General features: G+C 42.1%; 1 pseudogene; it reads left to right on the top strand.

Moving 5' to 3' along the window:
* Positions 1-27,946, top strand: part of LOC114687673 — a 60,224-nt pseudogene extending 32,278 nt beyond the window's left edge.
* The last annotated feature ends 31 nt before the right edge of the window (positions 27,947-27,977 follow it).

Here is a 27,977-nt window from a genome sequence, read left to right as displayed (position 1 = left end):
ACAGCATCACCAGAACCTATCCTGCCTCCAACATCTAGACCTGAACATTAAAAATGAGGTGGCAAGACCTTACTTTCTTAGAAAAGTTATCTTGTGCAGGGCCACTGTGTAAGCAAGACTAAAAGAATACCAGGAATAGACATATAAATGCATATTATAAAGATATAAAATATGAATATTTTTATGTTATGAATTGAATAATAACTGCAGCAGTTTGGGCCTAAGGATTTTTCTTGGGCACTCTGACCACTAAATGTTGATAATGCACTACTTGGAACAAGGCATTCTGCTTGGGCTGACTTGAGATATTTTTCTCTGTCTAATATCCCTGGCGCACAAGAGCTGCCAGCTTGAGAATGGGCTGTCATACGCCTCTATATTCTTAGAAGATTGGTTATGGGGTTTGTGAGGAAAAATGATTGTAAAAGTTATCTCTGCTTTTTCACAATTTATCAATGATGACCAGAAGATGCAACACAAAGTTAGACACATTTACAGAAACAAAAACGACATGATCAATGTTTTGGAACAACATGAATCTATCCATGTTTACTGATTTCTGTAAAAACAAAGAAGCACCTGACTGTTAGTCAGTCACTCTGAAAGATTCTCCCAACCACCAAGGTCTGACTCAACCCAACTTCACCTACTCCTTGTCTACTATCTGGAACCTGTTGACCAAAGCAGCTGCCAACATGCCCTAGCAGCATGTGACATCAGAGGCATGCTCACAACCAACTGAGAAATCCCTAAGAAGTCTGTGCTTAGTGGTGTATAATATCAGCATTCTCGAGGCAGAAGCCTGTTGATCTCTATGGGTTAAGACTGCTTCAAGGTCCATATCCCAAGACAACCAGGTCTACACAGAGAAACCCTATATGAAAAAGCAAAACAATAAAAAAATACTTGATGGAACACATAATTTAATTTTGAAGTACGGAAAAATGGGGAAGTGTTTACTCCACTCTTTAAAATAAAATGACATAACTTCCATTAAATGCCAGTAGACACTTATGGAGGTAAAGGAAATGTGACCCTCTTCTTTCATTCTGAGATCCAGAAACAAGGCAGTAGTTAAGAGTCCTAAAGGCAGGCATCATCACCACTGCTCCACCATTGGCCTCCAAAGCCTGGGGGCATCCTCTGACACAAAATCCCACCAAGGCCATCATCTTCCCCCTGGCCAACCATCCCTGCCAAAGTTAGCAGCCCCTAGAGGCACAAGCCCCACCTGCACAAATTGGAGGAGGAGGAGGTCCCAGAGGCATAAGCACCACCTGAGCAACTGGAAAAAGAGGGTCTTCAGTACCTAGAGGTGCAAGCACCACCTGAACCCTTTGGAAGAAGAGCACCAGCAGCCAGCCTGCACTAGCCCCTAGAAACACTAGCACCACTGCACCCATTGGAAAAAAAGCAGCCTCCCCATCCACAGCCCTCTCTAGCAATATCAGCAGATCTAAGCAACACAAGTGCTATTCATGCCAGCTGGAAGAACAAGCATGGACAACACCTATACCAGTTGCAGGAACTGAGCTCATAGGCACAAGGACAGCCGACACCAACCAAAAGAACTGGAAGATAAGGTGGATCCAGGAACTGAAACCCCTTCAAACCTCAGTTGAGACAATCCTATTCGACCTGACAACCAGTCAGTCACCAGAACCATTGGTCATTCAGGCCAAAACACAATAAAGAAAACAGACAATAAAGGAACAAAAGACCCAACTAACAATGACATCACAAGAATCAACACCTGTTCATATAATTATCCCAAACACAGGTAGGTAAACGGCAGTGTAAGAATACATTCAACAGCATAAAGGGAAATATGATACCACCAGAACCTAGTGAGTCTACAACATCAAGTCCTGAATATCCCAAGATAGATGAAGCAGAAGGAAACAATCTTAAAAATAACTTTATGAAGATGATAGAGGCCCCTAAGAGAAAATGAAAAAGTCCCTTAAAGAAATGGTGGAAAAGACAAACAAAAAATGGAAGAAATCAATAAATCCCTTAAATAGTGCCAAGAAAAACAAAGGTGATGAAACTGTTCAAGAACTGAAACTGAAATAGAACAATAAAGAAAACATAAACCTAGGGAATGCTGGAATTAGAAAATCTGGGTATATGAACAAGAACTACAGATTCATTCATAAACAACAGAATGCAAGAGGTGGAAGAGAGATTCTCAGGCACTGAAGGTACAATAGAGGAAATAAATTCATCACTCAAAGAAAATGTTAAACCTAACAAAAACCATCCAGAAAATCTAGGACACCATGAAAAGACCAAACCTAAGAATAATAGCAGGAGAATTTCAGCTCAAAGGCACATAAAAATATTCAACAAAATCATACCAAAAAACTTTACCAAGCTAAAGAAGGACATGCCAAAAAAACGGAGGAAAAATATATACACCCAACTTCTTAATGGAGACTTAAAAACCACACGGTCCTGGACTGACATTTTGCACACACTAAGAGACCACAGAAGCCAGCCCAGGTTGCTCAACCCAGAAAAATTTGGTCACCATAGATGGAGACAAGATATCCATGACAAAACCAGATTTAAATAATACTTATCTAAAAACAAATGCACAACATACCTGTTAGCATGCAGACGTGCACTTGGAGACCCACCCAGCTTCCTGACAACATCATTTTATGTAAATTCCTCTTTAAGAGAAAACTCCTCCCCCTCTCTCTTCCTTCCTCTTTCTTGCCACCAGGGTGTACGCACCTCCACTTTCTCTCTTTTTCTTCCCCCTCTATTCCCTTCGCCCTTCCCCCTTCTCCCTTTAATATTAAAATTTTTCACGAGAACACTATTGCATGGTATGAGTGACTATCCACCGTGCCACTTGGCTGGAGCCCACCAAGGTCTCTCTCCCGCCATTTTATGACATTGGTGCTGTGCTCAGCAGAGGCCCCCTGGTGCTTTCTCCTTCCTGCTAGCTGTCTGAAACATGCTAGGATCCCTGGAACCTTCATTGCTCACTTTATCCAACACAGACATCATTGGCAAGCCCCCACACACACACCCATGAACAAGCCCTCATTTAGTCTCTCAGAATTTCTGCCCCTTGGGCTCAGCCCTTTGGCTCCTGATTTCTCTTTGACAAAACTTTGAAGCAGCCTGTGCCTGTCTGGTCTCTCAGATCCCAGCATCCTTAGGGCCCCTGCTCTGTGTTTGATGAATTACACAGTAGCTTGCATCCTAACCATTCTGCCTCACTCATGGGAAATAAGCCTACCATCACAAACCTCTATGCTTAATACCGTTTTTGAAGTTTTTAAAACTCATCCACCTTTACAGTCAGACTTGGTCCCATACTTCTTCTCTTTGCAACTTTTGCCAGTTATCCAATAGATCCCAGGATTCTTGGGCTATGCACTTCCTCTTGCTGCTGCTGCTGCTGACATCACCACATTGGTTTCTTACTGCCCCCACTTGGCTACTGTTAGCCTGTTATTTAGTAAGTGGCAAAATGTTATTTATTAAGTGGTGCTGCTTACCATGCAAGAAAAGCCATGAGGCACAACAAAACCCACTATAAGAGTTTATTGAGGCAATAGAGAGGGGGTGTGCATAGGCCTATGAAATGATCATGCAGGAGGAGAGACAAGGAATAGGTGGAACATGCTTTTATAGGTTCTCCCCCTGCAGATGCACATATGGGCTTATGTAGCTACACCACACATGGGTATAAGCTGCCTGCATATACATGATCATACAGTGCATGGGTTACATATGATATAAGATAAACCCTGGAATGACTAAGCATCTTGCCTGGCTACTGGACAGCACATGTGCATTCATGTGACTGGGTAGTGGCTAGGAATTCTCACATTCAAGATGATTTGTTTTTTTATTTTGAAAAAAAATGGTGGGTGATTGGGAATGTGGGTGCCTTGTCTCATGAAACTGCTTCCATCTGACTTTGTGGGCATCAGATAATTTTAGGGGTGAGGAAGGAAGCTTTGAGGTAACCAGACATCTTGAGGTAGTAGAGTCTCCTACAAATGCTTTGGAATTGTCCATTGCCTTCTGTTTCTTCAGGTTCTGTGACTGTTTGCGTCTGACAAGGTGCTGGGAAAGTAGAAGATGAAGTTTAAAAAAACATTTTACCATAGCAGGGAGGGGGAGGGCGCTGAGGGATACAAGGGTTAGGGAAGAGGTCCCAGGACCAGGAAAGTTTGAAATATACTTATCTGAAATGGATCTGACCTGTCCAGGTGGGTTCAGACAGGCTCTGGAGCTCAGAAGAATTTTTAAACTTTTAAAGAAACCTCCACAGGGAATTTAAAATCTTGAGCTGGTGTAGGCCCTCCCAGTGCTCTGTGCCTAGAACCCTTTACTGAGGTTTGTAAAACCTACAATTGTCTATGTTTCCATTTGCCTAGTGGCTGGAATGCTTTGTACAACACTGGCTGCTTGGACTAGTGAGTTTTCCTTTTCCAGTTAGTGTAAACAGTCCCCTGGACCCATGGGAATGACTGTTGGTCATCTGGTGTCCCTCTCTTGTCACTGGGATTGGTGAGCTCCTGTCCACAGCCTTTATCAGCTATGGTCAGCACCCATCACAGGCTTAAAAATTTATCTACTTTCCATGTCTGTGGTCCTAGATATCATTCTTGATGTCAGACTTCACCCTCGGGCTGCATACAACCCAGCCTCATCCTTTGGCTTGACAAGCATTGAAGGACTTGCATCAGATGCTGTTTGACCCCCATCCTCAGGCTACATATGCCCCGGCACTCATTCTTTGGCTTGATGAAACATTAAATGACTTGTACCAATTGCTGACCTCACTTCATCTTGGGACACCTGAGATTGTAGTCTTGATCACATGTGTTTGTCTTTTTCTCTCTGCCACAGTCATGAGAAATAAGGTGTCCAACCCTATTAGTCCTACTTCTCCTCTGGGATGTCCTCTAGAAACTCTTAAGACTCTCAGCTTAATACCTTACTTAAAGACTCTTGGCTTGTCACTTTGCACTAAAACTGCCTAAATATCCCTTAGATAACAGTAAAAATGGCTACCAAGGCTGTGGAGCCCCCACGGGACTGAATTAGGCCCTCTGGATACAGAAGACAGTTGTTTGGCTCAAACTGTTTGGGTTGCACCCAGGCAGGGATATCAGGATCTGTCCCTGGCCTATGGGTCAGCTTCTGGAATCTGGTGACTGTGGTGTGACATCTTGTACAGACTTGGTGCAGTGGGAAGGGGCTTGGCTGTGTAGTGTCAGTGTGCTGGACACCCCATGGGAGATCTTGATTTGGAGTATGAGGGGATGTGGGGTGGCTTGGGAAATAGGGTTGCAGGGTAGGAGGAGGGAGGAAGAAGATCTGTGGATAGCATGTGGATTGAGTAGAAAATTTCTTTAAAAAAATGAAGAAAAGGATAATAACAGATAAAATTCAATATTTAAAACTCTAAAAAATGGCTTCCAAATAGCTCACTGGACCTCAATATTTTGTGGAATTATCTAACTTTTTCCAGTGAACAAGTAAATGGAAAGAGTTACCTTATATCCAAGCTTTTTTTTTCAACATCAACTCCAAACCCTACCTTCTTAATTCTTTCTCTCCTCTCCATGTGCTCCTACCTATGCAATATGAACCTGAGGAGTCTCTGACTACTGCGGTGGACCCTGCCAATGAAACTCAGAATATCCACCCCTTGCCTCCACTCCTCAGGCATCTGTCCTTTCAGCTCCTCCTCTAACTGCTTCCTCCTCAATATTGGCAGATCCAACCACCCTATGCTAACTCCAAACTGTACCACCCCATCACTTGTTCTCAAGCTGCTAAGGGACCTGACTCCAGCCATGCCAACAATGCAACCACTATCCCTTTGTAAGAGGTGCCTGGGTTAGATGGACCAGTTAAGGTTCAAGTCCCTTTCTCTCTTGAAACTTTCTCAGTTGGGTAAATAATCTGAGCTCTTATACCTCCAATTCTGCTTCTTTTATTAAACAATTCCAATATATTACCCAATCTTATAGACTCACCTTTCATGATATATATAATACTTACTAATAACCTTCTTCCCGAAGAGTGCAGATGAGTTTGGAAGCAGGATAGGATACATGCAGATGAGGTTCATCACACTAATGTTGTCCACTCACCCAGGGCTGAGGTAGTTTCCATTCAGGACACATGTTCAGATTATCATACCCTGGGTGGCTCTCTAGCTAGGAAACAGTTTATAACCTGCCTCCAGGCAGCTTTTTGTAAGGTTGCCCCCAAACCATTAAACTATGAAAAGCTTAAAGAAATGTAATTCAATATAAGGAAGAAAATTTGTCTCACTTTTTAGAATGGCTTACAAAGGCTCTCTTTTAATATTCTGCTCTGGATCCTGAGAGCCCAGAGGGAAGACAGCTCCTTATGACCTACATTTTCTCTCAGAGATTTCCAACATCAGGACTTAACTTAAGCATCTAGAGAGAGGGTCCCTGACCCCACAGGCAGAAGTCTTAGTGGTGGCATTTAAGGTGCACTATGGAAGAGATGAGAAAGCCCATAGACATGACTGCCAAATGCTAGAACAAGCTATTTGACCAGGCGCCAGTTGTGCTAACCTGCCCTGTGCCCCTAATGGGAAGAGATTTTCTAGCTAAGGCAGGAGCTTTGATTTCATTTGCTTCTCCCATTTGCCTTACTCCAGACTTGTCAGAGGCTCCTCTCATCCTCCTGCTAGCCACCCAGCCTACTAGCTCTAAAATTTCATTTCCTTGCCAGCATCTCAGGTGGACCTCAAAGCCTGAGACACCCACAGCCCTTCTATGGCTAGACACCATCCCCCTATTATTATCCGGTTGCAGGACCCTACCAGGTACATTACCCAAGCTCAGTACCCTTTCTCATTCCAGAGCCTATCATCTCTGACATTCTCTGAAAAAAAATATGCTCTGCCCAACCTCTTCTCCTTTTAACACCCACAGTGCTAAGCTTGAGGACCTCCCCACTGGATTCATCTGTCTCACCTGAAGCCTTTTTTCTTTCTCTCACCACAGGAAAATTGCTCCTCATACACAGTGACACAGACAGGGCCCTGCTCTCTCAAGTTACAGAGGATACCAGGATCCACTGCCTTGTCAGCCATTCCAGAAGAATGAGGTTCCACTCCACAAGGTTTTCCCTCCTGGTTCCCACTCCTGTCTCTACTGACCATATTCTGCTTCATCAGTTTCACTCTAATAACATATTCAAACTTCTCTTTTTTGCTTTTTTTTTAAAGACAGGGTTTCTCTGTGTAGTTTTGGTACCTTTCCTGGATCTCACTCTGAAGACCAGGCTGGCCTCAAACTCACAGAGATCTGTCTGCCTCCCAAGTGCTGGGATTAAAGGCATGTGCCACTGCCACCTGGCCAAATTCAAACTTTTAATTAATTACTCAGCTAATTGTTACAGGACCACCATAGAGCCACAGGCCAAGGATGATCAAGTATACTCAAGTGGTAAGAAGCAGTAACATTCCAGAGGTATTTACACCCACAGACTCAAAAGGGTCTGCACTCTACAGGAAACAGACGTTAATATAAAAATTTATCACTGTTAAGTGCCCTCAGCAATTGTTGATCTGTGTCTCCTGAATGCTAAACTAATAAAGAAAACATGTGCCTTGAAGTTTGTCTCAAATAAGGCTTTTAAAGGCATGTTCTATGTTTCTCTCTCTTGATAACAATAACTAATAAAATTCTGATAACAGAGTACTAAACATTATAATACCATGGCTACCACCTCAATATTTTAAATTCCCCAAGGCTTTTTAACATGTTTAAAAATTCTTCTTAGCTCCAGAAGCTATCTGAACCCACCAGGACCGGTCAGATCCACTTCACATAAGTATAATTCAAACTTTCCTGGTGCTGGAACCTCCTCTCTAGCCCTTGGATCCCTCAGCGACTCACCTCTGTGCCATAATATAATTTTTTCTAAACTTAATCTTCTACCTTACCAGCACCTTGTCAGACCCAATAGTCACACAGCCTAAAGTAGCAGAAGGCAATAGACAATTCCCAAAACAGCAGAGGAGACTCCATTACCTTAGAAGGTCTGGATACACCAAAGCTCCCTTCCTCACCCCCGAAAGTTAACTGACACCCCCCAAGTCAGCTGGAAGCATTTTGGGGAGACACAGCAGCCCCATTCTCATTCTCCACCATTTTTAAAAATGAAAAAACGGAGTCTAGAATGACAGAATTCCTTGCCACTTCCACAGCTGCATGACTGTGTGAACTGTCCAGTAGCCAGGGAAGATGCTTACTCATCCCAAGGCTTTACATCCTACATCATTCATGCAATGTGTGGTCACATAATCTATGCCCATGTGAGGTGTATCTACATAAGCATATATGTGCAAGTGTGGGGTGGGGGGACTTATGAAAGCGAGATCCACCTATTCCTTGTCTCTCTTCCTGCATGGTCATTCCATAGGCCTATGCACATCCCCACTCTATTCCTTCAATAATCTCTTATAGTGGGTTTTGTTGTACCTAATGGCTTTTCTCAAACAGTAAACAGCACCATTTAATAAATAACATTGCAATGCTTATTAAGTAACATAACCTATCTTGCCTCTGCTCAAAATGTCTCTTACTTCTGTTCAATCTCTGTCTGCTTCCTCCCTCCTGTGGGCAGTGGAAATATAAGACCTGGCTTGACTGCTCACCTTGTAATCCATAGAGCCAGCTGCTACTCTGTTCACCAATTTTTTCCTCCCTCCCTCATCTGCCATTGATTTGCTTTCTCACTCCTGTTGCTGCCACTACACATTCTTACTGCAATGCATGAACCCAGAAATTTTCCCAGGAAAGCTGTGTCCAACTTTCTGTTTAAAAAGATCTATTTTGTATGAGAGATGAAAATGTGTGACTGAGGTGGCCACATGACTGTTTCTGACTCATTTTTGAATGCTTGAGTTTATGTGTTCCATCAGTCTTGGGGGAAAAACCCCATATGACCATATTTGTAGGTATCATTTTGACTAAGGTCAAAGACACACAGGTCATTTGGCTTCACCACCATCTTTGATGCCTGCCTTTCCCAAGTCCCTGCTCTGATAGGGTCTTTCACTCTTTCACCCGTATGGTCTCAAACCTCTTGCACTGACTCTGTTGCCTGTAGTGTGTTTGTCTTGAAGGTATCCACTTCCTGCCAGGACTTCACTTTCAAGGGCAAGTCTCAGGGGGGCCCCAGATACACAACCAGGCACTCCACCAGCCAAAGATACCAATTGGTTGAATATTACTAAGTTAACTTCACCCACATGCCCACTCATAAAAACTCCCTTATAGCCTGATTCATTGACACTGTGACAAGATGGATAGAGGCATATCCACCTCTAGAGAAACAGCCAAATGATGGCATGTGTATTTCTGGAACACATCATCCCTCAATTTGGCTTGCCATTTCCCCAACCTCCTGGTACTTCACTGCTGCAATCTGCCTTCTCAGATCCCTCAAGGAAGAGATGGCTGAGGGCTCCATGATGATGTCTAACTGAATGCATCTTAACTCACACCTCCCACTGTGTGTGCCCCACAATCCCAAATCCGCCTCCACACTCTGTCCCAAAATAATCAGGAAGTAGTCTTAAGAATTCCTTATCCGCCCCTTCTTATCTATTACTCACCTTTTTATAATATTTTTTTTAATTTTCCATTGTTTATTAAGAGATTTTCTATTCATTTTACATACCAACAACAGATTCCCCTCTCCTCCCTCCTCCCACCTCCCAGACTTCCCCACCCAACCTACTCCCCATTCCCACCTCCTCCAAGGCAAGCTCTTCCATGGGGAGTGAGCCGAGTCACATACTTTCAGTTGAGATAGGTCCAGGTCACTCCTCCCTTCACCAAGGCTGTGCAAAGTGTCCCACCATAGGCACAAGGCTCCTAAAAGCTGGCTCATACACCAGGAACAGGCCCTGATCCCATTGCCTGGGGGCCCCCCTAAATGAAGTCATCATGGGAATAGGGAGAAACAGAGTGCTAGGGAAGTTCCCAGGAGTCCACAAGAATGACCCCGCCTTAGACTACTGGAAATAGTCAAGAGGGTGCCCGAACTGGCCTACTGTGGTGAACAGATGGCTGAATACCCTAACTGTCATCATACAGCCCACATCCAGTGACAGATGGAAGCAGATGCAGAGATCCACAGGGAGGTCCCAGGCAGAACTCCAGGAGTCCAATGGGTGAGAGAAGGGGGGGATTCTATCAGCAAGGGATATCAAGACTATGACTGGACAAAGTACAGAGACAACTAGGCAAACTAGTGGAAAAGCATGAACTGTGGACCAATCGCTGAGGTGCCCCCATGGTACTGGACGAGGCCCTCTGGATAAGTGAGTCAGTTGTTTAGCTTGAACTGTTTATGGAGCCCCCAGGCAGTGGGATCAGTATCTGTCCTTAGTGCATTATCTGGATTTTTGGAACCTAGTGCCTATGATAAGATACTGTACAGCCTTGGTACAGGGAGGAGGGACCTAGACCTGCGTCAACTGAATGTACCGGGCTCTGCTGACTGCTCAGGGAGACATTGCCTTGGAGGAGGTGGGACTGGGGGGTGGATTGGGGGAGAAGTGTGTGGGAGTGGGAGAAGGAAGACGAGGAGAATCTGTGGTTGGTATGTAAAATGAATAGAAATCTCTTAATAAAAAGATTAAAAATTGTGACTAGTGAGGCCATAGAACAAAGGAGAGGATATAATAGAATTATTCTGCTGAATGAACAAAGAATTAACATGATTCCAAATAAATTTTTTTTTGTGAAATCACAGATCAGAGCTTTGATCTACCCTTGTCAGATCATGGTCAAGTAGGCTTTATGCCAGAGATGCTAGTGTGGCTATACATATAAAAATCTGTCAATGTAATCTACCATATAAACAAACTAAAAGAAAGAAAACAACATGATCATCTATATAGTTGCTGAAAAAGCCTTTGATAAAATCCAACACACCTTCATGATAAAGGTCTTGGAGAGATCAGGGATACAAAGAACATATCTAAACATAATAAAAACAATATACAGCAAGCCACTAGCCAATGAAATGGAGAGGAACTCAAAGCAATTCCATTAAAATCAGAAATAGTACAAGACTGTCCCCTGACTCCATATCTATTTCATACAGTATTCAAAGTTCCAACTAGAGCAATAAGACTGAAGAAGGAGAAGCAATAGTTTTTCTGGCTGCAAAACCTTTGAGTGCTACAACTTTGTTCCTTGCTATGCGGTCTATGATAAATAAACAGGTAACGGTGACTGATCATATTTACTGGGCTTATTTTCCTGATCCTCCAATTAACAAGGGAGTAAGTTAGAGAGATAGGGATATTCCCATTGTGGTCAGTGAATCCTCCTGGCTATCTGATTCTTATGACCACAGAGGACCTGCTAAACTTGAGGAGGAGGGTGAGGAGATTACAAACTACACTGTGGGAATGCAAGGAATTCAAATTTCTATAGACAATGGAATTCACTTTCTAAATAGAACTTTTCAATTTTGGCCATCCTTAGTTAATCATTTTCATGATAAATTTTATATGTTTCATGCATCTGGTTTTAGAGGACAGGAAATTAATTCTATTAGTTCCATAAATCTACAATCTTTGAGATGTGGATTACCAACAAGGAATCTGACTGGACACACTGACAACAATGTAAAGGTGAGAAACCTAAAGGGCTTATTGATACCTCCCAATGAGACATCATTGATTGTGGCCCTTATGGCTTACCTCAAGGAAAATATTCTCACTCAGAGTAGAGATGGCAGTGATATAGCTTGAATGGAAATTTGCAAATTTGTTCTACTGTTGATGAACCTATCCAATGGAATGGAGTTGGAATGTCAGGATTCATATTATAATTTGGCAAATCAGTTCAGACTAATTTGTGAAAATTGGCAAGTGCCTTATGGCCCCTTAAACTTGAAAAATGAAAGGTAAATGTTTATGATCCTAAGTACACTTTGTAGTTTAGAAAAATAACAGGTAAATGTTTATGATCCTAAGTACATTTTGTACTTATATTGAATCAAAGTCACACTTTTGTAACACAGTACCATTACCTTATATATTACTGAAAAGGTCTATACAATGAAACCCTAATAATTGTAGTATCACTTGTGAAGATTGTACTCTCCATAAATGTATTGATGCTAGTATGTTATTGTAATCACTTCTGAGCATTTATATATTCTTAGAGCAAAGCCAGTGTTATTTACTGTACATGAGAATGGACCACAAGGTATACAATGAAACCCACTTTAAGAGTTATATTAGTAGAGATTGGGAAAGGAGAAAGGGGAGAGTGTAGAGGCCTGTCTAGAAGAAATGTGGTAGAGAGAGGGTGTGGGGTACGTGTGGTGGTATTGTGTTTCCTAAAATATTGTGCACTCTAATAAACTTATCTGGAGTCAGAGACAGAGCAGCCACAATATTAAACATGAGAATAGGCAGTGGTAGTACACGTAGTACACGCCTTTAATCCTAGCATTCCAGAGGTAGAAATCTCTCTGGATCACTGTGAGTTCAAGGCCACATTGGAAAAGGCCAGGCATGTTGACACACCCCTTTAATCCCAGAGAATGAGCCTTTAATCCCAGGGAGTGGTGGTAGAAAGCAGAAAGGTATATCAGGCATGAGGACCAGAAACTAGAAGCATTTGGCTGGTTAAGCTTCAGACTTTGGAGCAGCAGTTCAGCTGAGAGCCATTGGGATGAAGACACAGAAGCTTCCCATTTGAGGAAACAAAGGCAGCTGAGAAGTTGGCCAGGTGAGGTTAGTTTTGGCCTGTTCTGTATCTCTGAACTTCCAGCATCACCCCAATACCTGACTCACAGGTTTTATTTTATTAATAAAACCATCTAAGATTTCTGCTACAGGTAGGCATACCCATCTTTATAGGTAGCTCAGCACATGCATATAGGGGCTTATGGAGCCATGCCACTCATGCCTATAGATTGCTATAGAGTACTTGGCCATGCTGCACATGTGTGTCCATTCCATAGAATGTATACATGGGATGTAAGGCCCAGGGTGAGTAAGTATTTTGCCTGAATGTCTCCTTTTTCAAAAGATTCATTTTGAATTCCAAACACCTTCACATGGGCACTCAATGTGTAGGCTGAACTTAAGGGCATCAAATGCCTTCTCTGGCCTCTGCTAGTACTCGGAACACACTGGTGCACAGATATCCATGCAGACAAAACACCTACCAATAAGAAAGCAAACAAAGTCCTTATCGGTTCACCAATGAGGTTTTGTTGGTTTCCCAGCTTTTGTTGGTCATTAGCTCCTTACCTATGCTAAATAGACATTTGTCATTGTTTCCACAGGAATAGTGTCACACACTAGTTTGCATAGTGCAATGGTTTTCTTTCTTTCCTTTGTTCATTGTTTTGAGAACACTGTAATGATTTCCTAAGATGATTCTGTAGTTCTAACTCCCACAGCAGTGTTTGACCTCCTTTCCTCAAATGTATGCCAACCTTAGCTATGAATTCTATTCCTGATGATTGATTGACCTTATAGGTAGGGAAGCAGGGAAGCTTATAGGAACCCTAGTCTGCATTTCCCTAATAGGTATATGACTTTTGATTTTTTGTTTTGGTTTAGTTTGGATTTGTTATTGCCATTTATTGTTTTGTTTTGTTTTTATATTTTAAATTGAATTTATTATATAATTAGAATATTTCTACTCTTGCTTTCCTCTTGACAATTTTTCCCATATATCCTACCTGCTTGGTTTAAATTCTATGGCCTCTTTCACAATAATTCTTATAGTATGTCTATGTATATTGTGATGGCTATTCTTGGTTGTTAACGACTATATCTGGAGTGAAATATAATGCAGAAGTGGAGGGCACACTTGTGATCCAGATCTTGAGGCAAAACAACAACAACATGGCTTTGATGTGGATCTTGAAGCAGCATGTCCCATGCCTTTGATCCAGACCTTGAGGCTGGAAGGTAGATTTTTAATCTGGGCTCACCTTCTTCAAGAAGCCTCTATAAGGACAAGAAGAAATGATGTGCAATCCTTCTTTGCTTGATAGCCCTTACCTTGCCAGCACTTCTATTTCTTCTCTCGCATTGGAGCCTACTTCTTTGTGATTCCAGTATATCAGAAGACCAGCTTAGACACCCAGTCTTGAAGGACTGAGCAGCTACCAGATTCCTGGACTTTCCATTCACAACTAGCCATTGTTGTAATGCAGCCTGTAAGTTTTTCCATTGAATTCATAATTAGAGATATTTCTGTGTGAGAGAGAGACTGAGAGAGAGAGAGAGAGAGAGAGAGAGAGAGAGAGAGAGAGAGAGAGAGAGCATGACGGAGAGGGGGACAGACAGATACTGAGAGAAACAGAGAGAGAAAGAGAGATGCATTCCATAAGTTCTGTGACTCTAGAGAACCCTAAGACAGTTGTGGTATCTGAGTGGTTCTAGAGAAATAGAAGTATAAGGATGCATCTTTTAAGTATCTGGAATAGGTTTTTTAATTCACCAGCACCTTCAAACTCACCAGCACCTTCAGTTTCTGAAGCCTCTCTATTTATTCTGTCTTCTAGAATCTCAGAGAGTACTGAAAGTCCGTGGTGCAAACTGTATTTCAAACTTAAAGAGATAAATGTTTTTAATATCTTTGTTGATCAATAGTGAGTGACTATGGATTTAACGACCCTATATAGGAACTTTGGACAGCTTGGGAGGAAATGTTGAAAATGATGCTGCTGGTTGGTTACTCTTACTATCTATTGATAAAGGAAAGGAATAAGTGCATGGTAATCTTAATCAACTGCAGGAAAAATGAAGTTAGTGACAAAATTGACCAGATTCAGATGCCAATAAATGGTCTCAGGTTTTCTAAGTGTGCCCAGAAAAAGAATCTTCCCTCCAGTTGTCCCAGAGCTTGAGTTTCAGAAAACCAAACTGAAGCCCTTACTATAAGCTGAAGTGAATTACATCAAAATTTCAAGTCTCAGCCTCAGATAATGTAGGCAATTGAAGTACGGGCACTAATTGGTTAAGAATGGTATCCTATAAGTTTGGGTGGGGATGTGTGGGAGGACCCTATTACACCTGAGAACTTGAGTTCTCAGATTCTCAAGGGTTTATCTTACCTGAGGAAGAAGTACCATGAGCCCCAACCCTTGAAATATTGACCTTTCCATATATGACTGAGGAAACTAATTCATCACTGTCTGCTAATTCAGAAGTGACATTTTCTGAAGGCTATTCCAGGCAAGATAATACTAACATTCCTCAGGGTCCCACCACTAGTTGGCTCTATATCTATAACCAAACTTACAGCAAAGCAGGCTTTAAAAGGACAATAGAAAGTGTAGTCAGTGAGGAAGTGAGCTACAATAGTTAGGAGCTTAATGGGTTTGCTAATTTGTTCAAGCATAAGTCTGAGAATATGTGTGGGAATGGATGTTAGGAGTGCAGGATAATGTTGGAAGAAAATAAAACTAGATCATGCCGAGTTTATTGATATGGGCCTACTGAGTGGAGATTTTAGGTTTAAGATAGAAGTTCACATATTTAAGGAAAAAGGTATGAAAAGTTTGTTTGAATGGTTGGCTGAAGCATTTATCAAAAGCTGGACTACTGAGAGGGATTTGTTTATGCCTAATATTTTTTAACTTAGTGTTAATGAAAGGAATTAAAGACTCAGGGAAATTGAAATGCTAGAGTGGGTATTCTGTGTAAAACCCAATCATCTCTAATGGGAAGACCCAGAAGACATGCCCTTCACAAGTCCTATAAGATGCAAACCCGTGGTAGGGGTACCAGGACATTTGAAATGTTTCAATGTCATCCTTGTCTTTGTGCCAAACCTTACTGTTGGTGATCCTGGTGCTCAACTGAACCAATGAAATGCAATGAGTTTAATTGGGCTCCAAGGTAGCAAGGGCCAGGTAGCATCAATGAACTGCCAGAGGCAAGATGATCATTGTTATCATAGACAAAAATAATGTTCATACTGGCCCATCCCATAATTGTCATCACAGGCAAGGTGAATTTTATAGTAGCATGACTCATATGATGTTTTCAGGCATGAAATAGATAATAATTCTACAGCACTTCTGTTTATTCTGTGTGAGGAGAAAAATTCTCTTAACAAATGAAAGAAAGGCTGCATAGGATCATGTAATAGGCAATCTTGGCCAGTGAATCAATTTCTAGACTTGAGCCAGTTTGAAGACCTACACTCACTTGAATGAAGGCCAGGTTCCCCTGAGGAAGGATCCTGATAAGAAAACTAAAATTTGTGCAAATAGCCTTTCCCCAGTTCTTACCCAGAGAGACCAAGGCCTTTTACAAGGGAAACTGTAGCTGGGGGGAAGGAAACAATCATACTTTCCAGGGTCTATTGGATACAGATTCTGAACTGATGCTGATTCCAGAGAATCCCAAGAAACATGGTGGCCCTCCAGTTAAAGTAGGGGCTTATGGAGGCCAGGTGATTAATGGAGTTTTGGCTTATGTCTCACTCACAATAGGTCCAGTAGGTGCCCAGATTGATCCTGTGGTTATTGCCCTAACTACTTTGGCTTGTCCATTGTTATTGGTTTTGTCCAGCCCACATTTGGGAGGTCATGTTGGTGAGATTTTATAATCATAGCATCTGATATTGCTAGGTGTGATGGTTATTCTTGGTTATCAAGTTTACTACATCTGAAATGAACTAGAATCCAGAAATGGAAGGCATACCTGAGATACATTATTTTTGCTTATTTGGACATGAATGAATCAACTTTTAGTCTGGAATTTCAGACAGGAAGACAAATGTCATTAATTCACATCTTGAGGCTTAAGGACCAACACCTTTGAATAGGATAGAAATGGAAGGCCACATTTTCTGCTAGAAGACTACATGAAGACATGGAAAGAGGAATCATTTTGCTCACTGCCCATTTGTTGGCTCATTTTCTTGCTAGCACATCCATTCCTTCACTGCCATTGGAACCTACTTCTTTGTGATTCCAGCATATACTGAAAACCAGCCAAGACACTCAACCTGTGGACTAAGCAATACTGGATTTTTAGACTTTCTGTTACAGCCAGCCATTGTTGGATTAGCTTGACAGCAGCCTCTAAATCATTCTAACAAATTCTTATTTTATATATATATATATGTTGTGCCCAGATCGTGACCCCCAGAGAGACCACCAAAGATGAGCATGCCGGAATACAAAAGCAAGGTTTAATTATGGATATCCAAAAGCAATACAAGCCTAGGCAGGGACTTCGTCCAATACATTCAATGCAGTGGAGGCTGGAGGAAGCACCCACCTGTCTGCAAGCTCAGTTTTTAAAGGGAAAAGTCACAAGGTTACATCAATTAGGGTTGCTAGTACAGGTACAATTCTGATTGGCTCGCTTCTAGGGACTTCTAGAAATTACTTCTAAGGGAGTGGTTGCCTGCCACCATTTCTCATTGGCTGCCCTCAGGTGGGGGCATTTCTGTGGTCAGTTACCCTGGAAACCAGGGAGAGGACATCCCATAGTCTGGCAGGCATTACCTTGTGACTATCTTGTGACTCTGTACTTTTACACTTCCTGGTTTCTGGAATCTGAACTGACTGGTTTCAGTAACTAATGGCCTATTCCTAAAAGGAGAAATCTTAGGCCTTAGTTTTAGGGTGAAAGCATTTTGGTCTTATTTCTAAGATGGCTCATTTTGGTCTCACATTTCCCCCTTCTCATGTGCCTAATGGAACCCAATCATGGGTTTTGGACAGTTAGTTCCTAAGTATCCCTCTCTAATAATGGCCATGTATAGTTAGCCATCTTGTCTCTATGCCAGAGAGTTTTCTTTTGACTCAGAATTTCAGCCTTTTCTGAACAGGGAATATGGGTGATGTATTCTCTTCTGGAACTGCTTCGAGCTGGCATTGGGGCGCCGATGTCAGGGGGCCCCAAAAGGCTGAAAAGCTAGTTAAAGACTGGGCAAGGGGGCATTTGTCAGAAGCATGTAGCTGCCTGATCCCATAGGGACAGGGAAGAACCATGTTAGCTGGGCTGGTCCACGTCAGCTTTTAGCAAGTCTGGAGCTCACAGTTGTCTGGAGCAGTGGAGTCAGCAACTGAAACCTGGAGGTGACTGCCAGCCAAGTAGAAATCTGTTGAGACAGATTTAAACTAGGAACAGAAGTTAAAATTTATGAACTTATTTGGAACCCTTAGGTCCATACCCTTAGTAATGGGAAAAGCAGTAGTCCCAAGACCAGGAGAGAGGAAAAATACCATCTTTAGGAATACTTATCTGGGGTCCTTTCAACCTCTGTGAAGTGGGTCTAGATTTTTCCTTTGAGGCCTACTTACAAAATGACATAAAAGTTTTAGATAATTTAGTATTACCAATCTGTACTGAAATCCATATTGTAGACAAAGCAGGTAATGGGTATCTTGTAAAACAGCAGAAGTGGACTCATACCTTTGAGTCCCAACAAGTTCCATCTAAATATGACATCTAAAACAAATCCAAAATATTGAGCTTGTGACTGAACAGTCAATAGTCATTGCTCTACCAGCTCATCAGGACTCCTAAATGTTAAGCTCTGAACCATAGAACAGGAGAGTAATCTGAAACTTATCTCATTTTGAACTCATATCTGAACCTTTATGACTTACTTAAACTTTTATATCTTAGAACATTTTCCTAAAAGTGAGCTAACAAGAAAGCTATAGCCTTGCATGAGGATCTGGTTGATGCTGCCATGCTGACAAAGTTAGAGCTAGCCTGGCCATCAGTACTGTCAGAGATCTGAGAAGGATAAACTATATCTGAGTGCATACCAAGAAGCTTCCAATCCTATAAATTACAGGGACCAACCCCTACCCAGGTCTCCATAACGTTGGAGGCACCAGTCAGAACAGCATAAATCTTCTTCCACCATCAGATCCATAAGGCAGAGTATTTTTCCTGTGGAATAGGGACATGGAAGACTGACCTTGATCACACAAAAGGGTGCAATCAATTCCAGTGTCCTACTGCTTGTCCACAGTCTGGGCTGGGTCCTGGCAGCAGGCGTTGCATTGGAGCATCTTGCCCTGTGGTCAGCATTGTCATATTTCAGGCAGAGACGTTGTGGTGCCTCGTACGTAATCTTCTTTGGAGACCTTGGGTCACTGCTAGGATCTGGAAGCCTGTCTGATATAGTAAGCTTTTAGATCAACATTTAAATGCCATATTCTTCAGATCTCTGAAGTATGAGGGCTGTCCAGGTATATCTGAATAGACAAACTTTGTTTCTAATTACTTGTTTCAAGCTCAACCCTGAAAATATAACAAACTTAGCAAATACAAGGAGGCTAGACAACATTCTTAAGCCTGAATGTACCTTGGGTAAGGAGAAACATTTTTTTAAGCCATTGGTTTTTAACTATAAAAACTGTTCTTAAAAGACTGAGATCTCTCAAATGTCTTCCACCACTGCAACTAGACTCTTTTTGGAACAATATTTTAAACAAGAACAGAAATACATGCAGATACCATAACAAGAATAACTCTCAATTTGCATCAGCACTGTACAGCAGACAAGAAACTGTTGGTGACATTTCATTCTTGGAGCCAGACCTTGATCAAGTTTTAGCCCCAGGGCAGGTCTTGGGAGCCCCACCCAACAGCATGGAAGAGAACAGGGAAGGCATGCACCATGGAGACAAAAGATGACTCCACGCCCTGGCTGGGCCCACAGACCTGTAGGCCACTCCTCAGCTGTGACCCTGGAGGGGCAGTTAGTTCTCCACCAGCCCCCACACTGAGCTCCTTGAGGCTCCTGCTGGCTCCTGCCAGCTCTGCCCCATGTCCACACAGGAGCCCAGCCAGAACCTGCCGGCCATATCTGGGCCCCACAGTGCTCACAGCCCACTCTAGCACAAAGCCATGCCTAGTTCCCATGCAGCCAAGCCTCTACTCCACAGCTTTTTGAGCGAGCTGGCCCCGTGATGCTCACAGGCCGCCTAGCCCTCTCAGCGGTGCCCTGGGTCCCCGAAGTAGCAGCTGTGCAGCCGCTGCCTGCTGGACTCACTGCAAGCTTTCTGCTGCCTGTGCTCTGGTCAGAGAGCAAGGAAGCAATGTTAGGTTAGTCTGTGCCAGTTCAACCACCGAAGGGGTCTCCATCCCTTCGGCTGGCAATCGGCCCACAAGTCCCAATGCACACACAAGCTCAGGCATAAAACACTCACACATGTGGCCACAGTTCTCACACATTTATACATTTATGAAGGTATAACAAATAACACTGACGAACAAGATAGGCAGACAAAAAGGAAGAACAAGGGCCCTACAGATGGTCCAGGCAGACGAGAGTCCGGAGAGGGAGCCTTGATAATGCCAAAGACCTACAGATAGGACAGGGACAATTCAACAGAGTCTCCCGATCCCCAGATGGATCCCTCACAGGTGTCCAAACAGACGGACCCCTCACGGGCATCCTAACAGACGGACCCCTCTCGGGCATCCTATGACGGGGGGACCTGTGAGGACCCCCCGCATCCTGATGAGGGCTTGGAACGTCTTCCAACTCCTCCAGGGTCACCTTACAGGCGCGTCCGCCAAAGTGAGCCTGTCAGATTCAACCGCCAGCTTTGGATAAGAAAATGAAAATGAAAGCAAAGACAAGAAAATGGAGCGCTCTTACCGATCGGTGCAGATGGACCTCCGGAGCTCTTAAGTGTCCCGGCCGGGGGGTCTCTGGGGATCCCGGATGAGCCCCCAAATGTTGTGCCCAGATCGTGACCCCCAGAGAGACCACCAAAGATGAGCATGCCGGAATACAAAAGCAAGGTTTAATTATGGATATCCAAAAGCAATACAAGCCTAGGCAGGGACTTCGTCCAATACATCCAATGCAGTGGAGGCTGGAGGAAGCACCCACCTGTCTGCAAGCTCAGTTTTTAAAGGGAAAAGTCACAAGGTTACATCAATTAGGGTTGCTAGTACAGGTACAATTCTGATTGGCTCGCTTCTAGGGACTTCTAGAAATTACTTCTAAGGGAGTGGTTGCCTGCCACCATTTCTCATTGGCTGCCCTCAGGTGGGGGCATTTCTGTGGTCAGTTACCCTGGAAACCAGGGAGAGGACATCCCATAGTCTGGCAGGCATTACCTTGTGACTATCTTGTGACTCTGTACTTTTACACTTCCTGGTTTCTGGAATCTGAACTGACTGGTTTCAGTAACTAATGGCCTATTCCTAAAAGGAGAAATCTTAGGCCTTAGTTTTAGGGTGAAAGCATTTTGGTCTTATTTCTAAGATGGCTCATTTTGGTCTCACATTTATATATATAAAATATAGTGTTTGATATATATCAAACACTAGAGAATATGATGAATACACTAGTAGAAACAATCTCACAAAAACTCTCTGATCTTCTGCCTCTTTTAATCATTATATCCCTTCTTCATGTGTGTTTTAAAGATGCATCCAGTGGGCCTGGGATCCACAAATCTGCATTTTGATTAGTTGTGGATTTTTGTTTGGGTCTCTGTTGAGAAGAGAAGTTTCCTTAGGAGGGTCAATATTTATCTTACCTATGGGTACAAAAATATTTAGTTATTTGTTAGGGATTATGATGTTTTAGCAAACTGCTGTTTTTTGTTGTCCTCCAAGATTCATATATTCACCAGCACCAGTAGTGTAGACAGTTTTTCATTACCTGTCATTGTTTCACTTTTGTGAAGAGGGTCTTAAGTTCAATGAGAGAGTGTTGGTTACTGTTTCATGATACTTTGTGTTCAGACAAATAAAGCTTACCTGGAGATCAGAGGGTTGAGCTATTAGTTAACCTTAGAGGCCAGACACACCTTAATCTTGGTCTTTCTGAGGAGGAAGCTGGAAGATCAGGAGTTCAAGGCCACTTTAGGCTACAAGAGATTGAATCAGTCTAAAAAAAGAAACAGAGCTGGATAGTGGAGGCTCACACCTATAATCCCAGCACTAGGGAGGAAGACAGGGATATAAGGCAGGTGGAGAAAGGATTTTTGGCCCATTCAGGCTTAGAACATATAGAGACAGGTTCCCTCTACCATTTGGTTTGAGATTTCACAGAGGTAAGAATTCTCTGGTGGCTGCTCTCCTCTGATATTTCAGTTTTCTCCCTCAATAGCTGAATATGAGTTTTTAAAATAATGTTAATTAGGATCAAAATTCAGGTTACCACCAAGGTATGCTTGCCACTACTGCTTTCTTAGGGCTATTGTTCCAGGATGACAGTTGATGTGGTTTATAAGCATCATAGGATTTTTGTTTGGCTCACTGCTTTGGAAGCTTGCATGGTCCTTCTGAAACCATGAAAGCTATCGCTCATGGAGCAATTTACATTATTTTGAGACAATGTCCCTCTGTCTTTCCAATTTCCTAATTTCACTGTGTAGATTTCACTGACCTTGAACTCAGTTTCCTAGCTCAAACCTCCTGAGTGCTGGGTTAAAAGGCTTGCATGACCTTGCTGCACTATAAATAACTTTTTGTTATCATTATATTTTGTTATTTGCTCTGTAGCCTTTGCTGACCTAGAACTCACACTGTAGACCAGGTTGGTCTTGAAATCACAGGGAAGTGTCTGTCTTTGCCTCCTGAGTGCTGAGATTAAAGCTGTTTGCCACTACCACCCCTTCTGTTATCATGTCTTGGCAATTATACAAGGTAACTGCACAGCCAACATGATAGAAATGAGTGATCAAGTGGATCTCTTGTTAACTGACATTAAAGATTTTAGTTACACTAAATTGGAAATTCTAATTTAAATAGAGGAATATAACACACCAAATTTAAACAACAAGAAATAATATGTAAATAAATATGTAAACAGAGCATCAGTAGCAATGTGACTGAAGCAGGTATAAAATGCTGCCCCTAAAACTACCCCTCAAACAGATTGACAGGATTCCATCAGAACTCCAGAGAAAAACTAACCTCAACGTTACTTGATATACTTCTTAACAGTGGCACACACCTTTAATACCAGTACACCGGAGGCAGAGGCAGGCATATCAATATGAGTTCAAAGATAGCCTGGTGTTCATAATTCCATGAGAGTCAGGACTATAACATAAAACCCTTTTTCAAAACAAAACAAAATAAAACATCCAAAAACAAACAACCAAACAAAATCTTGACACAAAAAATGAGATTCCCGTTGACTCTTACTTTTACCTGATATTAAACCAGATAATGTGCAGGTTGTAGTGGCACACTCTTTTAATCCCAGCATGCCAGTAGAGGTGCATCAATCTCAGTGATTTCCAGATCATCCTTTTCAAAAAAGGGAATTACAGGACAGCCAGGGATGTTACTCAGACAAACCTAGTCTCAAAAAATCAAAACGAAACCAAAACAAAAAAAACCAGATAATTATTCAATGAAAAGGAGTGTACAGACTGATATGGTCATTTAAAATAAATTTTTGAGAAGGGTAGGGTGGTGCACACCATTAATCCGAACACACCCAACACAGAGATAGACAGATCTCTGGGGATTTAGTCCAGCCTGATCTACAAAGCAAATTCCAGATCGGCCAGTGTTACACAGAGAAACCCTGATTCAAAAATAATGAAATTTTTTAATCTTAACTGTTTCACACTGACATACATATGTGTACATATATACTCTCTGTATGTGTCTGAGCATGCACACATCAAACACTGCCCACTCTTACCTCCTACCTGTCTGCTTTCCTGGCCCACAATTCCAACCAATCTCTCTAGAGTGTTCATCTCTATTTATTTTGCTTGGGATCCCCTGAGATTATCCAGAGTCATCTGTGAGACTGTGGGTTTGGAGCTATGGGTCGGAGTCTGGTTGGCTCATCCAAGGACTAAAGCTAAAGGCAGAGATTCTTCTCCTACACTCTATCTATAGCCAACATTTGAAAGGTAAAGAGTGGGCTCTGTGAACCTTTCCCTTTCCTAGTCTAATTGTGGTCTAATGTGAGGTCCATGCAGGTCAGTACAGCTGCTGTTGGTTACTAATTACAACAGCTGTGTGTGGAGTCTAGAGAATGGCATGTCTTAGCCCTTCCTCCTCTCTCCCTTCTTATTCCCATTCCTTCTCCTCTTCCTCATTGTTTCTGGAACAGAGATGGAAGGTGTAGCTGACATTTTTAGGCCAGGAAACACATACCTTACTTACTTTCTACTTCTGGCAAAGCATGAGTCTCTGCACCCACCAGTGATGGGTGGGGTTAGTGTGTGTGTGTGTGTGTGTGTGTGTGTGTGTGTGTGTGTGTGTGTGTGTGTCCTTGTATCTGTGTCTGTGTCTGTGTTTTGGGAGGAGTGGGGGAGTCTAATCACCTTACCCTGAGTCACAGAAGACAAACTTGTTCCTGAGTTAGTAAAATGACAAGACCACCATCTAGTGGTGAGAGCAGTACAGTGCTAGGTTTATTTAACAAGGATTTGTTTAATTGAGTAGTCTCCATATTGACTTCCAGAATGGCTATATTTTTGGTCATGGCATTATTATTCACTATGCTTTTTTTATATGGTTGCTTGTTGGATTATTGGTAGTATTTATGTGATGATATGTTGTGTACCCTAATAAAATTTGCCTAAAGATCAGAGACAGAACAAGCCACTAAATTGAACATAGAAGTCAGATGGTGTTGGCACACACCTTTAATCCTAGCAGTCAGGAGCCAGAGATCCATCTGGATCTCTGTGAATTCAAAGCCACCCTGGACTAGATGAGATTGACTCAGTGTAGGAAAGAAAACAGAGCCAGGCAGTGGTGGCACACACCTTTAATCCCAGTACTGGGAAGCACACACCCTTTAATCCCAGGAAATGATGGGTGGGCAGAGAAGGGTATATAAGGCTTGAAGAGACAGGAACTAAAGGCATTTGGGCTGAGACCTTTTCAGCTGAGGAAGCTCATTCGGCTTGAGGCCTCTTGACTGAGCTATTTCAGGCTGAGGAGTTGGTGAGGTAAGAGGTGGTGGCTGTGGCTTGCTCTGCTTTTCTGATCTTTCAGCCTTTACCCCAATATTTTGTTTCAGGTTTTTTATTATAAGACCATTTTAAGAATCTTACAACATATTTTTCTTCCTTTTGTGTGAGAATTGGTGATTTGTTGTCTTCCCCATGGATGATTACTTGCAAGTTCTCCTGTATTTATGTAGTCACCACATAGAATTATTATTTCCTGTATTTATATGGGTAATTGTTCTGATACCCTGTGTAAAGTTTGCCTCTAGTTATTGTCAGCAAAGCTGCTTTAGTGAAATCAATTATTTTATCTCAAGGCTATCTTCAAATGCACTTAGTTCTCTATCACCTTTAAGATATTTTTTTTCTTGAGGCAAAAATAAGTGGACAGTGATTTTCTCTTCAAGCTTGAAAAATCATTCCACTCTCTTCTTGGTTTTTTCCTGTGGTTTGACATTGTTTTCTAACAGCTTTTTGTGGTGGTAGTTTGTGTATGCTTTTACAAATAAAGTTTGCCTGAAGATCAGAGGGCAAACAAAGCCAGCCACTAGTTAATCATAGAGCCCAGGCAGTGGTGGCACACACCTTTAATCCCAGTACTCGAGGGGCAGAGGCAGAGGAAGACATATCTCTGCAAATTCAAGTCACCCTAGGCTACACAAAACTGATCCAATTTAAAAGAGAAACAGCCAGGCAGTGGTGGCACACTCCTTTAATCCCAGCACTTGGCATCTCATGTCTTTGTTCTCGGTGCTGGGGAGGCACACACACCTTTGAACCCTGCGCTAAGGAGTTTGGGATAGGATGTCATTCGTATGGCTGGGCAGAGAAAAAAAATATAAGGTGGAAGGAGTCAGGAGCTCAGCACTCTTTCAGTTGGAGAATCTTACAGATTTAAGAACTAGTAACTGGCTGTGTTGCTTCTCTGATCTTTCAGCTTTCCCCCTGATATCAGACTTTGGGTTTTTATTAATAAGACCAATAAGATTTTGTGTTACAGCTTTCAGTAGTAATTTTTCCGTTTCTTTTAGACCCCTTATATGAAAGGTCAACAAGTCATCTATTCCTTGTTCCTGAAAGAGAAACTCAGAGAAAAGAAACAGAAAGAAATGGCTGATTCTCCAGTATGTATTTTCCAGGTCAGTGGTCATGCCTACTTTTCTAGAAATGTTATATGTTCAGATATTGCAAACCTTTAATTTTTGCTACTGACAATATTTTAAATTTTATTATGACAATTGTCGCAAATAACACACACACAAGCACACACATACACACACACACACTGAAATTAACTGGACTCAATTACTGTACAAGTACTGTACAAATATTGCAATTTTATTTAGCTAGAGTATTTATTGGGAACATGAGCTCTGGAGTCTTTCAAATGGGGCTTTATATTTTTATTATTGAACATATTTGTATCAAGTTATCCACCAAAAAAAAGAAATATTACTTTGGAAGAATCACAGCTAGAACATTAGTTAGTTTATATTCTTTTTCTCAACTGCTATTCATTATCTGCATTCAGTCCTACCTCAACCCTGTTATTTAACATTTCTTGATCTCTTTTCTCCATGTTCTGCTGAGCTCCTATGCATTATGTTTCTCATAGACACTTATTATTGGCCAGTTTCTGCATATGAGGGAAAATGTGATTTCTTGTTTCTGGCACTGTGTGACTTAACTTAATATTACACATTCTATGTCTAATCATTTTCACGAAATTTTCTCTTCAGCTGAATGGTATTCCATTATATATTTTTACAGTCTTCATATAATTAGGTTAATTCTAATACTTTGCCATGTTGAAGGCAGTAGTAGTGAATGTGGAGTGTAAACATCTCTGTAGTGGGATGCAGAGTTTTCAAATTATTTTTCCAGGAGTGACATTGCTGGGTCATCAATTAGTTCTATCTTCAATGTTTTTAATAATCTTGAAATTCATTCCCACACTGAGTGTATAAATTCCACACAACCCCATCCACAGTGAATAAGGCTTCCTTTCTCTCCTCACATTGCCTAACACTTGTTTTCTGGTTAGTTGATGACAGCCATTCTCAGCCTGGGATGTGGTGATATTTCAAAGCAGTTTTAATTTGGGATTCCATGATGGCATTTTTTTAGGGATCCTGAACAGTTTTTGCAATATTTATTGGCCATTTGTGTATCTGTCTTTAAAAAATGATTATTCAGCTCCGTTGTGCATCTATAAATGTCAGTATAATTTCCTTGCTATTTAATTTCTGTAATTCTGGTAAATTCTAAGTATGAGCCACTATCAACATTGTCACTGGTACAGATTCTCTTCCATAACTTGGGTGTCTGTGTGCTGTGCTGATGGTTTCCAAAGAGAAACTTTTTCTATTCATGTAGTCCCATTGTTTCACTTCCTCTGTTGTTGGTGTTCTTTCTAATCAATAAGGCCTTTCATAACCAAATATAATGATGGATCTTCTCTACGTTTTCTAGTTGACTTTGTGTTTCTGATTTAACATAAGATTTTTGATCCACTTTGAATGAATGGACTTTTGGACAAAGGAAAGATAAGAATCTAATTCCATTCTTCTGCTGTGTTCAGTTTTACCAACATCATTTGTTAAAAAGATTACATTTTTTTTTTTTTTTTATCGTTTTCGGAACCGACTTTCCATAGCAGACTGTTCATTTACGCAAAAATTACAAAAATCTCAAGTTGCCTTGGTCAAAGGCACAGGGGGTGTGCTGGGGGCAGGCTGCGGTATCTCGGGGATTTAACGACTGGGTATTGCTTTTGTCGGCTGCGGTGCCCCCGGGCCTCGTGCTCGCCCTACCAGCGCTCTGCCTCAGGGCTACACCCCAGGCCCGCGGCTTCCGCCCTAGCCTTAGGCCTCGTGGCTGGGGAGAGGAGTCAGAGACGTGGACGCGCGCGCCCTGGAAGCACGCCCGGCCCGCCACACGCGCGGGGACCGCGGCGGGCTCCGCGCTCCGCGCTCCGGAAGGCGCGGTCACGTGACACCGACCTGCCGGTCCTGCCGCTGCTTCAG

This window comes from Peromyscus leucopus, unplaced genomic scaffold (assembly GCF_004664715.2).
Source record: "Peromyscus leucopus breed LL Stock unplaced genomic scaffold, UCI_PerLeu_2.1 scaffold_1270, whole genome shotgun sequence".
In the NCBI taxonomy this organism is placed as follows: domain Eukaryota; kingdom Metazoa; phylum Chordata; class Mammalia; order Rodentia; family Cricetidae; genus Peromyscus; species Peromyscus leucopus.
This window is presented reverse-complemented; position numbering and strand designations above follow the sequence as displayed.